Source organism: Dipodomys spectabilis, unplaced genomic scaffold, assembly GCF_019054845.1.
Source record: "Dipodomys spectabilis isolate Male_0828 unplaced genomic scaffold, ASM1905484v1 ptg000009l, whole genome shotgun sequence".
Classification (NCBI taxonomy): domain Eukaryota; kingdom Metazoa; phylum Chordata; class Mammalia; order Rodentia; family Heteromyidae; genus Dipodomys; species Dipodomys spectabilis.
In genome coordinates, this window is record NW_024870686.1 from 15,041,804 (window position 1) to 15,054,693 (window position 12,890).

The window sequence follows — 12,890 nt, forward strand, 5'->3', positions numbered from 1 at the left end:
GGTACTGTGGCTCAAGTGATAGATTGGTAAGGCATAAAGAGGCCCAGGAATGGTGCCCAGACCCTGAGTTCAAGCCCCACAACTGGAAAAAAAAGAATAAGTTATTCACAAAGAGAAATTATGGAATTTATGGTCAAGACAAAATAAGTGAGCTGTTTGGAAATGTCAAGAGTCTAACTAAATTCTTTCAGTTTCAGATAGAATTTCTTAGTAATTACACTTGTTAAGTAAAATAACGTGTCCAGTCTACCTTTGTGGTGAACCATGTCCCACTGACTTCTGTGAAGTTTTTTTCTCAAAATCCGTATGAATTGAGCAATATTATTCTCTTATGATTAGTGAAGAAATGAGTCACCGAAAAGTTACATAGATAGTGATTCAAAATTTGAATCCAGTACTGACTCATGTTACTTCCTGCTCTCTTCCAAGGTGCAGCTAACTCAAAGGTTTAGTCAAAAATATAAGTAGTTCATACAAGTGAGGCCTTTAGTAGGGAAGGACTGGTACTTCACAAAGGAGGGAGGGAAGAACAGGAAGGATGAAAAGGAGGGAGGAAGAAAGGGATGGAGGGACGTAGCCAGAAGGTCCTCAGATTGTAACTGTATTGCAGTCTATTAGTTTGTTATGTTAATTAATACAGCTATCACTTTAATGTAATAGCCAAATTGGGTGTAAAATTTGCTCCTTAAATAGAAATCTGTATGCACTTGGTTTCTATAATCACAATAAATACTATTTCCTTAAAATACCTAATTTGGTAAATGCCAGACTAGTCAGAAATGTACACTCAGATTTGCTCTCTCGTTCATGTCCTCCACCCACATTTGATTTGTTTCTACATCTAAAATCAAATTCAATTTCAGTCAGCTGAAGAAAGAATACACAGAAATTCAACCAGCAGAACATTGTGCACAATTTCCTATCTGCCAACAAATAGATCCCAGAATGAAAGAAAAAGCAAAATGGAGCTATATGGATGGCTCAACAACAGAATAGCTACCTAATAATCACAAAGCCCTGAGTTCAAAGTTCAAACCCCTGCACTGCTTCTGCTCATAGCAAGCAAGTTGAAAATATGCCTATGTTCTGAAAAGTAATTATGATCATTAAAACAACTTTTCCTCACTGCTTTCTCTTAAATAATCATCTCCACAAGCATTCCATGCTTAGTATTTCTCTTCAAACTCCTATTTTGTTTTGTTTTTGGCTGCTCCTAGGGCTTGAGCTCAGGGCCTGGGTTCTTGTTACCATTATAATGTTGCTTGCAAAATATCTTCTCTTCTGAGTCAAGGGAGTTCCTTTAAAATGAAAAGGCCTATCAGGTGACTCCATTCTTCAAGGTTGTGGAGTTTCTCATACCTACTGAACTAATTCGCACAACATACAAGTGTCTTCAAAGTTAACTTTCATCCCTCCTTCAACCATATCAACCTGTCTTATGGCTTCTTTCTCCCATCAGCCTACTAATATCAAAATGTGGTCATACCATGATATGTACTCCCCTTTCTTTAACTTGTATTTCCTCTTCTGTCAAATATCGTATATTCCCTTTCTCCAGTTTACATCAGTCCAGGGACATTTTTTCAACCTGGAAAAATCTACCCATCTCTTAGCATGTAGCTCAAATATCTGTCTCTCTTTAAAGCTAGCCATGGCTGCTTATCATTCCTTTTTCTTAGATGGCAACAGACTTTTACTAGTGTGGCAATCCTGCAAGGTGTCTTATTTGCTTATGTTTTATCTAGTGGTCTGCTAGTTGTGTTGTTAAATTAGTAGTAGCTTCAAATCAATTGTAGTAGCAGTATTTACATAATAAAATTCACAAATCCTACATATTAAGGATTTTATTTTTTTCTTTGATGAGGTGGTATATGAATATAGCTGGTTTTGATCCTAAGCTAGCATAGTTCCTAAGAATATATTTTTAAAAAGCTTCTTGAATAATTAATGTGATTACGATTAAGTGGGCTTAAAGGAAACAGTGTAATATAAGCATTTTGGAAGAATTGCATTATTATTATAATTTGAATTACAAGCGAACAACATACAGAAGTACGGATTTTAATTTACAAGTACTTGGAGACTTTATTCTAAGATTTCATTGTCAGTAGGGACCAGGTGCCAAGTAGCTCAAGTATAGGGATGTTGTCTTATTTGTCTTGTCTTTTTACAAAAATCTTTAAGTAGTTGTACAAAGAAGCTTCAATTCAACCTGTCAGCTTGTGAGTACAATGCGTCTTGATCAATGTCACCCTTGAAGTATTCTCCCCCAGCTCTCCCAACCCTGAATATCCCTCCATTGTCTCATTTGTCTTTACGTCAGTAAACATCACAGAGTGTCTGGCATGAAGTCAATCCTCATTAAATTGCTATTAAGCAGATTTCCATGTGAAGAATCATGGAGTGTATTCTTGATCCTAAGGGTGGCCTACTTCTATCCACTCAGTTCTTATTGAATGGAGAGACTACATCATCCTTGTCAGCCAACAAAATGCTACAATGTCACTGCTGGAAGCAAGCAGCACTACTCTGGTAAAATTTTGGTTCAGAAAGAAAACAATCAAGCCAATTTAGAGCAAATAAGGGTTTTTTTTCAGAAGGAAAAAAAGTAATGGCCATTTTTTTCCCAAGCTATTGAATTCTAAAAATAATGACATCTTGAGAAATTTTCTTTCCTAGTAAGTATACTTATTATAACATGGTAATTATAAACTACATATAACATACATGATTTTCTTACAACAAAATCTTACTATTTATATAATTTCTTATAAGATGTGTAATTTTGTAATCTATGTAAATTCTCACTATATCAGCATTAGAAATTAACATATCATCAATACTTTTAGTCATGAGTTCCTTGGTTTAGAGTTACATGAATAGGGATTGCAAATTTTTTCTCGCTTATATTTGAATTTAGGTTTTTATCCATTTAAAAAGTCATATGCTATATCACTAGCAAATTTTCCCATTAGTCTTCGCAGAGGAACTGTATAAATTACTTTCCACTCTAGACATGGGGACACAAAATGTCATATACAAACCAGCCTTCAGTGAAGATTAACTTCAGAGATAATCTATCCAACATACTTATTTTACACATGGGAAAGTAATACTAAAAGAGGTTGATTTTTACTTTTACCAGTTCCTCATCAGTCAGTCAACAGTAGCCAATGTAGACCCTTGACTTTTTTATTGATATGTTTAACAGTATGTGAATTTGGAATTGTGTACATGTATATGTTGGGAAGGGGATATAGAGAAGCTTAAAATGGTATTTCAGAATCATCAAAGACTAAAAAAAAATAAAGCAGTAACATTTTCTTTTAGCTTGGATGATGTAGGTTCCTAACTAGAGCATCACTGCTTTATCACTACTTGAATGGCAGTCTAGTTACAGAGACAGACCCACAGCTCTTACACATGGCTGTTGGAAGATGGCATTCTCAATTGGATTTTTATTTATATCAAATTCCTTTTTTGGGCTGTTCTTCTTACATATTCTACAATCCCTGTTCATTGCTTAATAAAATTGGCTAATTTCGTGTTTCCTACTATACCAACAATTTCACATTCCAAACTGTTTATTTCTTTCTTTTTCATATTTTATGATTTTGCAAAATAAAGGGAGAAAATTAAAGGGTTGACAAATTTACCCAGCTACTTTAGCACTGGTCTATGCTAATTATTTGAAAAGGATTTTTTTCATCATGCTAATTATTTTATCCTACTTAGTAATTGTTCTTTTCTTTGCTACATTCTTCTTTTTCATTCTATCTTGAACAAAAATTATAAAGATCTCTAATAAATGAAACATTTTAAATATCTTTTCATATATCTTTTATGGAGCCAAAAAATTTACACAAACATTTATTCTTGACTTGTCAAGAAGATTAAGGTGTTCCTTACAATGTAGGCTCACGATAGCTCACATCTCAAATTAAAGCTTTGGCCAAAGATTTTGTCTCATCCAAGTAACACTTACAGTGTATACTCAAGGATAACCTGTTCTAAATATTCACAATCCTGAGATTAAGTAAGATTTTTGTAACAATACTTCTTAGTGAGATTCTCTTCACAATTCAAGAATTAAACTTGCTAGAATAAAGAGAAGCTTTATAAATCATTATTGAATGGAGAGACTACATCATCCTTTTCAGCTAACACACTAATAAATGCCTAATAACTGTGTTCCAAATAGAATTAGGCTTTTTAAAAATGAGTGATCCAACCAATCAAAAAAATTCTCAGGTTTTCTATATCATGAAGTTTTTTTTCAAAATATCTTGAGGTTAATACCCCAAATATAGTAATCACCTTCCAACGGAAATTCCTAAGACATCCTAGTTTTAAAAGGGCATCCAATGTGAGCTTTTTGAAGTACTTAAAATTAGAAATAGAAAAAGAGGGAGCAGCTGATACTAAGCAAAAAGAAAGAAATGTACATATCACTCAAGTTGTAAGAAATAGTTTTATTGTTAAAAGTCATAAGGTTCATAAGCTATGTAGATTAAGATAATGAGGACTATCATTGTGAAGATAAAAGGTGTCTGTGACTTAAAAACAAAACCACAAAAATAAATAAATTTATCTCTCAAAAAGTAAAATAAAAATGAATTAAGAAACGTGAAAGTTTTGTTTTGTTTTTTTCTTAACCAAAACTATGAGTATAATTACAGAATAGTTTTCAAATTCTCTCATGTTAACTGACCCTGAAATAATTTTCTACCTGGAAAACAGTTCTAGGGCCTAAAAATTCCAGGAAATTAAATTAGGCACAATGACTTATTTATTACAAATCCTCAATTTAAACCTATTTTTATAAAAATGCATCTATACTTTTTTTCCCATTATTAAGCAGAGATCAAAGACCTAGTAAGATTCTGTCTTAACTCATTTTTATCTTTGTGTTCTCATGAGATTTTTATAAAATAATTTGGAATAAGTCACCTTGAAAATATATATATATATATATATATATATATATGTAGATTATGGATCGTTACTGTTACTGTGACTCAGTAAATAGCTAAATTAAAAGAAATTAGTGATTGAAATATTAGAGCATAGCCTAGTAACAGATGTCCACACTTGTCATCCTTGCTACTCAGGAGGCAGAGATCTGAGGGTCACAGTTTGAAGCCAACTTGGGCAAAAAGTCAATGAGACTTCTACCTCTAATTAAACAGCAAAATGCTGGAAGTGAAGGCGGTAGAGAGGTAGAGTGGCTCAAGTGGTATAGTGCTTGAGCTACACAAGCTGAGATAGCATGGAAGCCCCAAGTTCAAGTCTCAGTAAGAGCACAAAACAAACAAAAACCCCATACAAACGAAAATTGCACAGCACAGGTTTATGACAAATAGAAACAAAACTAATCCTAAATTTATTTGCAGTGCACTTAAATACATTCTTTTTTAAATTTATTTATTGTGAAAGTACAGAGGGTTTACAACTACATGGGCAAGATAATGAGTACATTTCTTATCAAGCCTTGTAGCCTCCTCCTTTGTTTCCCCTTCTCATCCCTTCCTATCCTCTCCCCAACCCCCACCCAAACTTAAATACATTCTTACAAGGTACATTGAAATATTAGCTTTTTAAGTCCCCAAAGACTTTAAGAGGAATTTTACATATTTTGTAAAATTGTCATCATTTACTATGTAGTTTATTTTTCTAATCAAACTCTTCACTGGTAATGAACATCTTAAAAGTTGACTCTAGAAATGTTAATTCCTTGAATTGAGATTATGCAAATGTGATATATTCTTTTAATTATGTTTACCTCTTAAATTTCTCTCTAGTTTTCCATTAGATTCAGTGCCATATTTGGTATTACTTTGGGGTGCATTTTCAAGTTGTGAAATGTTCACATAACGTTCATTCTGATTTTCAGATAATAATGAATATTTAATTTTCAGATGTTTAGATGTATTATAATATCATGCCACACTGTAATGATACAAACAAAAGTGCATTTAATTGAAGCTATGCATTGACTGCCTGTGTCTCTCTCAAATAGATGTCAAATTTTTTAAAGCTATTTTTTTTACAAGGTAAGAATTTTATTTGTAATCTCATGGAATAGAATTTTCTCATAGGAAAAATATTTAAGCAATGATTTATTTCAATATCTAAATAGTGAGATTTAGACAGGTTAGTCATATCCCATGAGTACCTCCCATGAACATCCCTCCTTGGGAGTAATAGTGGTTGGTCAGCTTAGGACTTCTCCTCGAAAGATAGAAAAATTATTGGCCTGTTCTAACCAAACTAAGGCATCTGCATACTGCAACCCTTTATACTCTTAGCCTTACCTTTTTGAAATAAATTCATTCTAAGGCTTCATTCATGTGTGTTGTACTTCATATACATATATATGTGTGTATACACACACACACACACACACACACACACACACACACACACACATACTTCAAGTTATGAAATGGCACCCTGGTATTTGTGCAGTTGACTTCTAACAATCTGGCAAGTCATGATTCCTCTCAGCTTAATACCGTTACTATAAACTCCCCCCCATATCACCTGGGCTCTAGAAAGCTTCTCTGTTATATAGAAGCATATGGATTGAAGGATACGCAGATAATAGAGAGCTTTGTCCTTCACCCTTACTCTACCAAATCGCAGAAGTTTAGAAATTGAATGTATTCCCTGCTTCCAGAATTTTTTTCTGTTCTGTTTTGCATTCATATTTATAGCAAAGTCTGCATGATAACAATGATATTAAATTTTATGGAGTTATACTTTAGATAAATAATACCCCATTTAATAAATATTGATTGAACACCACCCATGGTCAGCATGAAATTAGGCTCTAGGATACAGACAGAAACCAAATAAAGTCCCCTGCTCTCATAAAATTATACATGCTTTTGGTGGGACAGAGCAGGTTTGATGGGCTCCATTTGCCTATCCGTCATCTAACTGAATATGAAAAGGAATTACCAGGAAAATGTAGTATAATTTCTGAGCATCATTAAGAACCTGTTTAAAATTAAATTGTTATTAATTTAAGATGAGAATGGAAGCACAGCCAACTATGTAACAGATTGCTGTCATCACAGAACACAGTACGTTTCATTTATTGGTCTGGTCCCCAAGTAGAGAGAAGACGTCTTCAAGTCTACTACAATAACCAGTTCATTAAGCTGGAAGAGATATCCCCACAACTCCTGTGCTCTTCAGTTCTAAAATTAAATTTCACTAGTTTCTCTTCAAATACAACTACTTACCTGTTTACTGACTTTAAATCTTTCCAGAAATTTCGAGTAGATGATGTAAGGATTTCAGCTATGAATTACCATGTCTTGATCAACTTGAGGCTATTTGGATGATTATTGTTTCTCCTAACTAGAATACTCATATTCTTGTTTCCTTCAAACATTATTCATGTTTGGTGGAACATTGTAAGTACTAAGCTTCAGTATTTTCATATTTTATCATCTTTGACAGATGAACTTTTGTTCTAGAAGGTAGCTAAGTTCTCTGGACAAGTCTTTTTTCTCTGTTCAGTTCTTTCAGCCTAGATGAAGCTCCTGGATTCTCATTTCTTTAAGGCAGGTTCAGGGGTTAGCCTATAATATGTATGGAATTCATCTACAGAATTAGGAGAATCTCACTTTTGATGCCCTTCTCTTCTGGAATTTTGCACCTCATTTTCAAGCTCATATAATCACTGTAGAGCTAGAACTTTCAACTGATACCTGACTTTTCAAGCATATAAACTATTGCTATCTACTTGGTATTTTGTTGTTTCTTGTTTAGATAAGGTGGTAGCCTCAGGAAAATGCCACAGAAACTCAGCTATCAACCAGGACTGTGGTCCCCTCACAAGGGGCTTTCCCCATACTGATAGTTACTCTGCTATTCTATCCTAATAGCACATATGGATTCAGTGCAGACAAATCAGTTTTTAGGTATTTGACTGTTGAAGCAACTTAGTTCTATAATCTACCTTCAAATACTTCTAAAGCATGGTAGGTAACTATCACTTTGAATTTTAGGATGGAGACATAGATGAAAACATTTTATAGGTCAAATGAGAGTAATATTATAAATTTAAACCTGAAATGGGTTTTAATAGATAAGTAATTGAATAAATCAGTGGTAAAGATTTCATAATGTGAAAATAACTGATACTGGATTAAAAAAAAAATTCTTCCCAGAGAAAGAAAGAATGTAGAGTCATCTAAATACAAGGTGAAGGAGAGAGTTAAGCTCCCTAACAATGGATAATTACATATGTGAGAAAAATTCTCAAAAGGTAAAGTATAATAGAATGGGTAATTTTAATTAAAAAATTACACAATATTCTCTTGTAATTTCTTTTTATTCCATTTTAAAGTTGCTTATGATTTTAGATGACTACATGTACTCAACGCACTTGTTTATAAACTATGCTCTTAGTCAATAATTTATTCTGGCTTTATAGTCACACACACACCTTGAAGTCCTGGTAATGCACTCACATAAATATGGTAAGTGATTTGAAGAATGCTTTGTAGGATGGATTGGAGACAGTGTTATCTGTGGCTGGGCAGGACATCATTCTATGCGTAGAATATGTTGCCGCTTGGATGGCTGTGTCACATTATAGACATCATATATGAGAGCTAGTATAATAAGAAGCCTCAGTCCTTATTTTGAGGATTGCATTCTTTGTTTTGGAATTGTGCTTCAAGAATATTAAAACGCTATTTGAACTTTAAAATGGTAGTCAGGCTTTTCAGTCAGATGATCCACCAACTTCTGGTTGCTTTCTGCCAGGTAGCTTTCTTTGTAAAGGGAGCATGGGCCTACCTTTCCAAGATTCATCTGACTCAGCTCAAAGATTACAGCTTCCCATAACTGCTAGGATAAAAGGTCAGAGGCATCTGACCTAGGATGATACAAAACCCAAAGACTATCTCAGTGTCCCTAATCTCAGTTTTTGTTCTATTTGTCACTATTTACATAAGCCTGAAAAAAAAACTAATGAAAATCTCCCCACGAAGGGCCGTCAAGGGGTTTCACTGTTGGAATAAAATTGAAAACTTATAATGTTATTTTTTTCTGACTCATCCTGAAATCTCCTCGGGCAGCTACAAATTTGACACTACGATTATTTTGAGTTTTGGTTGTATTGATTTTTCTGGAGATTGGGCTTTTATTGTGGTGGGAGAGTAGCAGGCTATCGATAGAATACTAATAATAGTAAAGATACGTTTAATCCATGTTTTCTGAATGAAAATCAGTACATATCATTTAATAAAGACTTTTTCCCAATTTCAAAGCACAAATGTGAACTTTGGGAGATGAGGTTTCAGTATTAAAATACTAGGATTTCCAGAATTGTATTACAGTTTATGAGGCCAATAAAATAAGACCGTAGTTCAGAAAAGCTGGGATTATATCAGAAAATTCAGATGCAGTATATAGTTCATCAGTTTATAAGAATGTTTCTTTGGGTCTTTTTCTTTGTGATTTTACAAAGACCCATGAGTCCAAAAATTACAGAGCTTTTCTATGATTCTTACAATGGACAAGGACCCTAGAAATTCTTCATATTCATTGCAGTTGCATAAAGTTATTTAGTGTGACTTGCACAAGAAAATGGCACAATGAAGCACTTTGGACGTGGTAGTTGCCTGTGTCTCTAATCTCAGGACTGGGTTAGGTAAGGTTATGAGTTTAAAACCAGTGTAGGCAACATGATGAGATAGTCTTAAAACAAACAAAAAGAGGCAAAGATATTTTTGTACTACACTGAGTGGAAAAATAAAATAAAATGAACCTTTAATTGATATTTTCTCAGTACATACTCTAGTAGCTCCAAGTTATTAGGTTAAATGACCCTGAAGAGAAAGAAAAATGCATAGGAGTTCCACAACTTAAAACAGCATGCTTAAGAGCCTAAAGCATTCTTCCGTGATTGGAGTGCTCACTTCTCATTATATCCAGGGTGCCAAAAATGATACCTCTCAGGTAATAAATTTCTGATTTTGATTTTAAGGTCCTACAGGGCAGGATAATTCTCCTCAGATGACTCCTAGAACAGCACTGTGCACATTCGAACATTTAATCAGTGCTACTTGATAATGAATAGAGGATTTTACAAGCACAGGATCAAATTGGTCCTGGGAGAAAAATATCTGACTCTAGCAGTTAAGTGCTTTCTTTTTAGTTGCTGAGTAGTGTCTTCCTTAGCTCATCAGTGTAAACCATCCTTAGGTAAAGGACCACTTTCCCTTACCTTAAGCCTTCCCAAGGTGAGACTCGGAGATGACCAAAAATTGAACACAGCTTACAAGGTCCACTTCACTGAAAAAAAAATGAGAAAACTAATAGCAATTGTCTAAAGGTCAGACACACTTCAGGCCAAGAAGGTCATGCTGCGCCCCCTCCCCCATTCCTATCCCCAATTGGCATAAATGGAGAAGCACTCAAGGTCTAGAGCTTCCTTAAAGGGTCTTGGGAGACATTTGAAAAGATAATTCACCTATAACATGGAGGACATAATTTCTTTGACTGCTCAAGAGACTACAATAAGCACTACCTGTCCACTCATTCAGACTAATCTTCCCAAGTATAGTAAGAGTCTTCAGAAAGCTGCCAGGCAAGGTCAGCAAGCATCACTGCTAGAGAAGACCGGGGCCCTGATTCCTAAGGCTGCCTCTAACCGAAGCTTTGTCTTCTCTGCTTTCTGGCTCATGCTTGTTTTAAAATTTGACTGTGTCCATGAGCTATCAAACATCTTTTCAGCATCAACCTCAGGATAAGTTACAAATTTCAATTTTTTCCTTTTGTTTTAAAGTTGAAGAACCTCACTTAGGAATAGCTATTTTATAGATACCTCCTCTCTAAAGTTGAATTGACAAATAGAAGACAATATTGAAATATTTACTCAATGATACCCGTTTGGTTTAAAAAATGTATAAATCAATGCACAGAAAAATGAAAGAATGTATATCAAACAGTTAATAGAGGATAAAGAATTTCATTGCAGAGTTCTTTCTTCTTTAGTCATTTTTCCATCAATCACCAACTTTTCACCAAATCGTGTTACCATAAAGAACTAAAAATACTCATAATTAGGAAAATTTACAAAATCACCACTATGGTCACAACTCTTATAATCTATATAATTTTTAAAAACATTTAAATGTATTTTAACTGTTACATTCAAATATAAAAGTTATACACAGTAATGATTATACATATTAAGATATACATATTAATCGTACATTTTATTAATCCAAACATCACCATGCATGCATGGTGAATACGCATAGTCTCATACCATCCAGTATTACACAGAGTTATGGTTACCAGGAGAGCAATACTGTATTAAGTTCCAATGCCCAGTGGTAAGGAGAGGAGGGGCATGAGCAGAGATTCTCATAATTAGAGGGTCAGAGAATAATTTACTGTTTTAAAAATGTTTTTATTGTTATTATACTGGGGATTTCCAGAAGGGCTACAATTTCATAAGTAAAGTAAATGAGTACATTTCTTTTGGGATAATATTATCCTTTCCTTTGCTCTCTCCCAGTTTTTCCCTCTCATCCCTACCTATAAAGTGTATAGTTCATGTTCAACATAGTGTCCAATGAATACCACCACAGCATTTGTTCACCCTTTGCCTCTCCATTCCTGTGACCTTAACCCTCCAAAGATAGATAAATGAACAAAATACAACAAGATAAGAAAAAACAAAAATCCTCTAGTTTCCATTTCCTGGAGTTCATGTTGTTAAATATTATTTTATATGATCAGAGGCACATAGACATTGTGCCTTTGTGATCCTCCACTACCTCCTTTGGTCTCACTCTATGTGAATGCCTAAAGTCCTGAAAAATCTATCAAGTCTCAATGTATTTTAGAAAAACAATATTACTTTTCATGACAATTTACTTAAGAGAATTGGAAGTAGAATTTGAGCATGCTTTCTAAGAATATGTCAGAGAAAAACAAAGATTTCAAAGGCCAAGAACTCAAATTCACCTACAAAACAAGTAGTAATTGAACTCTCTAATGATTCTCAGATATAAAACAGCACATCGCATTCTTTTAAAAATTAACGTTCCTTATAAATTTCTTTGCTTGATGAATTTATAGTTTCTCAATAAGGAAATAAACTGAACATATATTCACTATTGGTTGGTAGAATTAAGACTTAAACCCATGTTCTTTTGCTCCAAGTTCATTGCTTTCTTTTTCTATTAAGACACCCACTTAAGGATCTAGGAGTGGGCAGTTTGTGAAATGGACAAGGGCAATGTGAGGTTTGGGAGCAGGTATGGCAGTATGTTTTAACATCTGAGGTACTTTATTCAAGAGAGGTTTTAGCAGTAAATAATGTGGTAGCTATCAAAGGAGCACTGCTCTTATAAGCTAAAACAACTCCTAGCTCCCTGTTCAGTGCTGCTTTGCCTATCCAGAACTCTGAGGTTTATCACCTCTGCTACATTAGATAAATAAGATCTCCTGTGATCAAAAACTCTTCAGAAGAGAGAGCTTCAGTGTTTGGAAGGTGTAATGTTAGCTCATCTTTCCATAGTAATTACCGAACACTTGAGAAAATCGACAAAAGAGGAATAATCTAGTTTGGCCAAGAGTTTCAGAGATTTCAGTATATAGTCACTTGGCTCCATCGTCAACAAGACACTATCGTGTGAATTTGAGGGGACATCTAAATTGTACAGAAGGGGCTTCAAATATAGCTACAGAATTCAGACTTGGGATTTAGAATTTTTCCATACTGTTGCCATTGGATAAAAGCCTCAGTATTATGATGGGATAATTGAATAAATTGAACAAATATCCCTGTTAGTTGAACATATGATTTCAGGATTCTTGTGTCTGATGTTTCATTTTTAGGTTTAGTTCTGTTG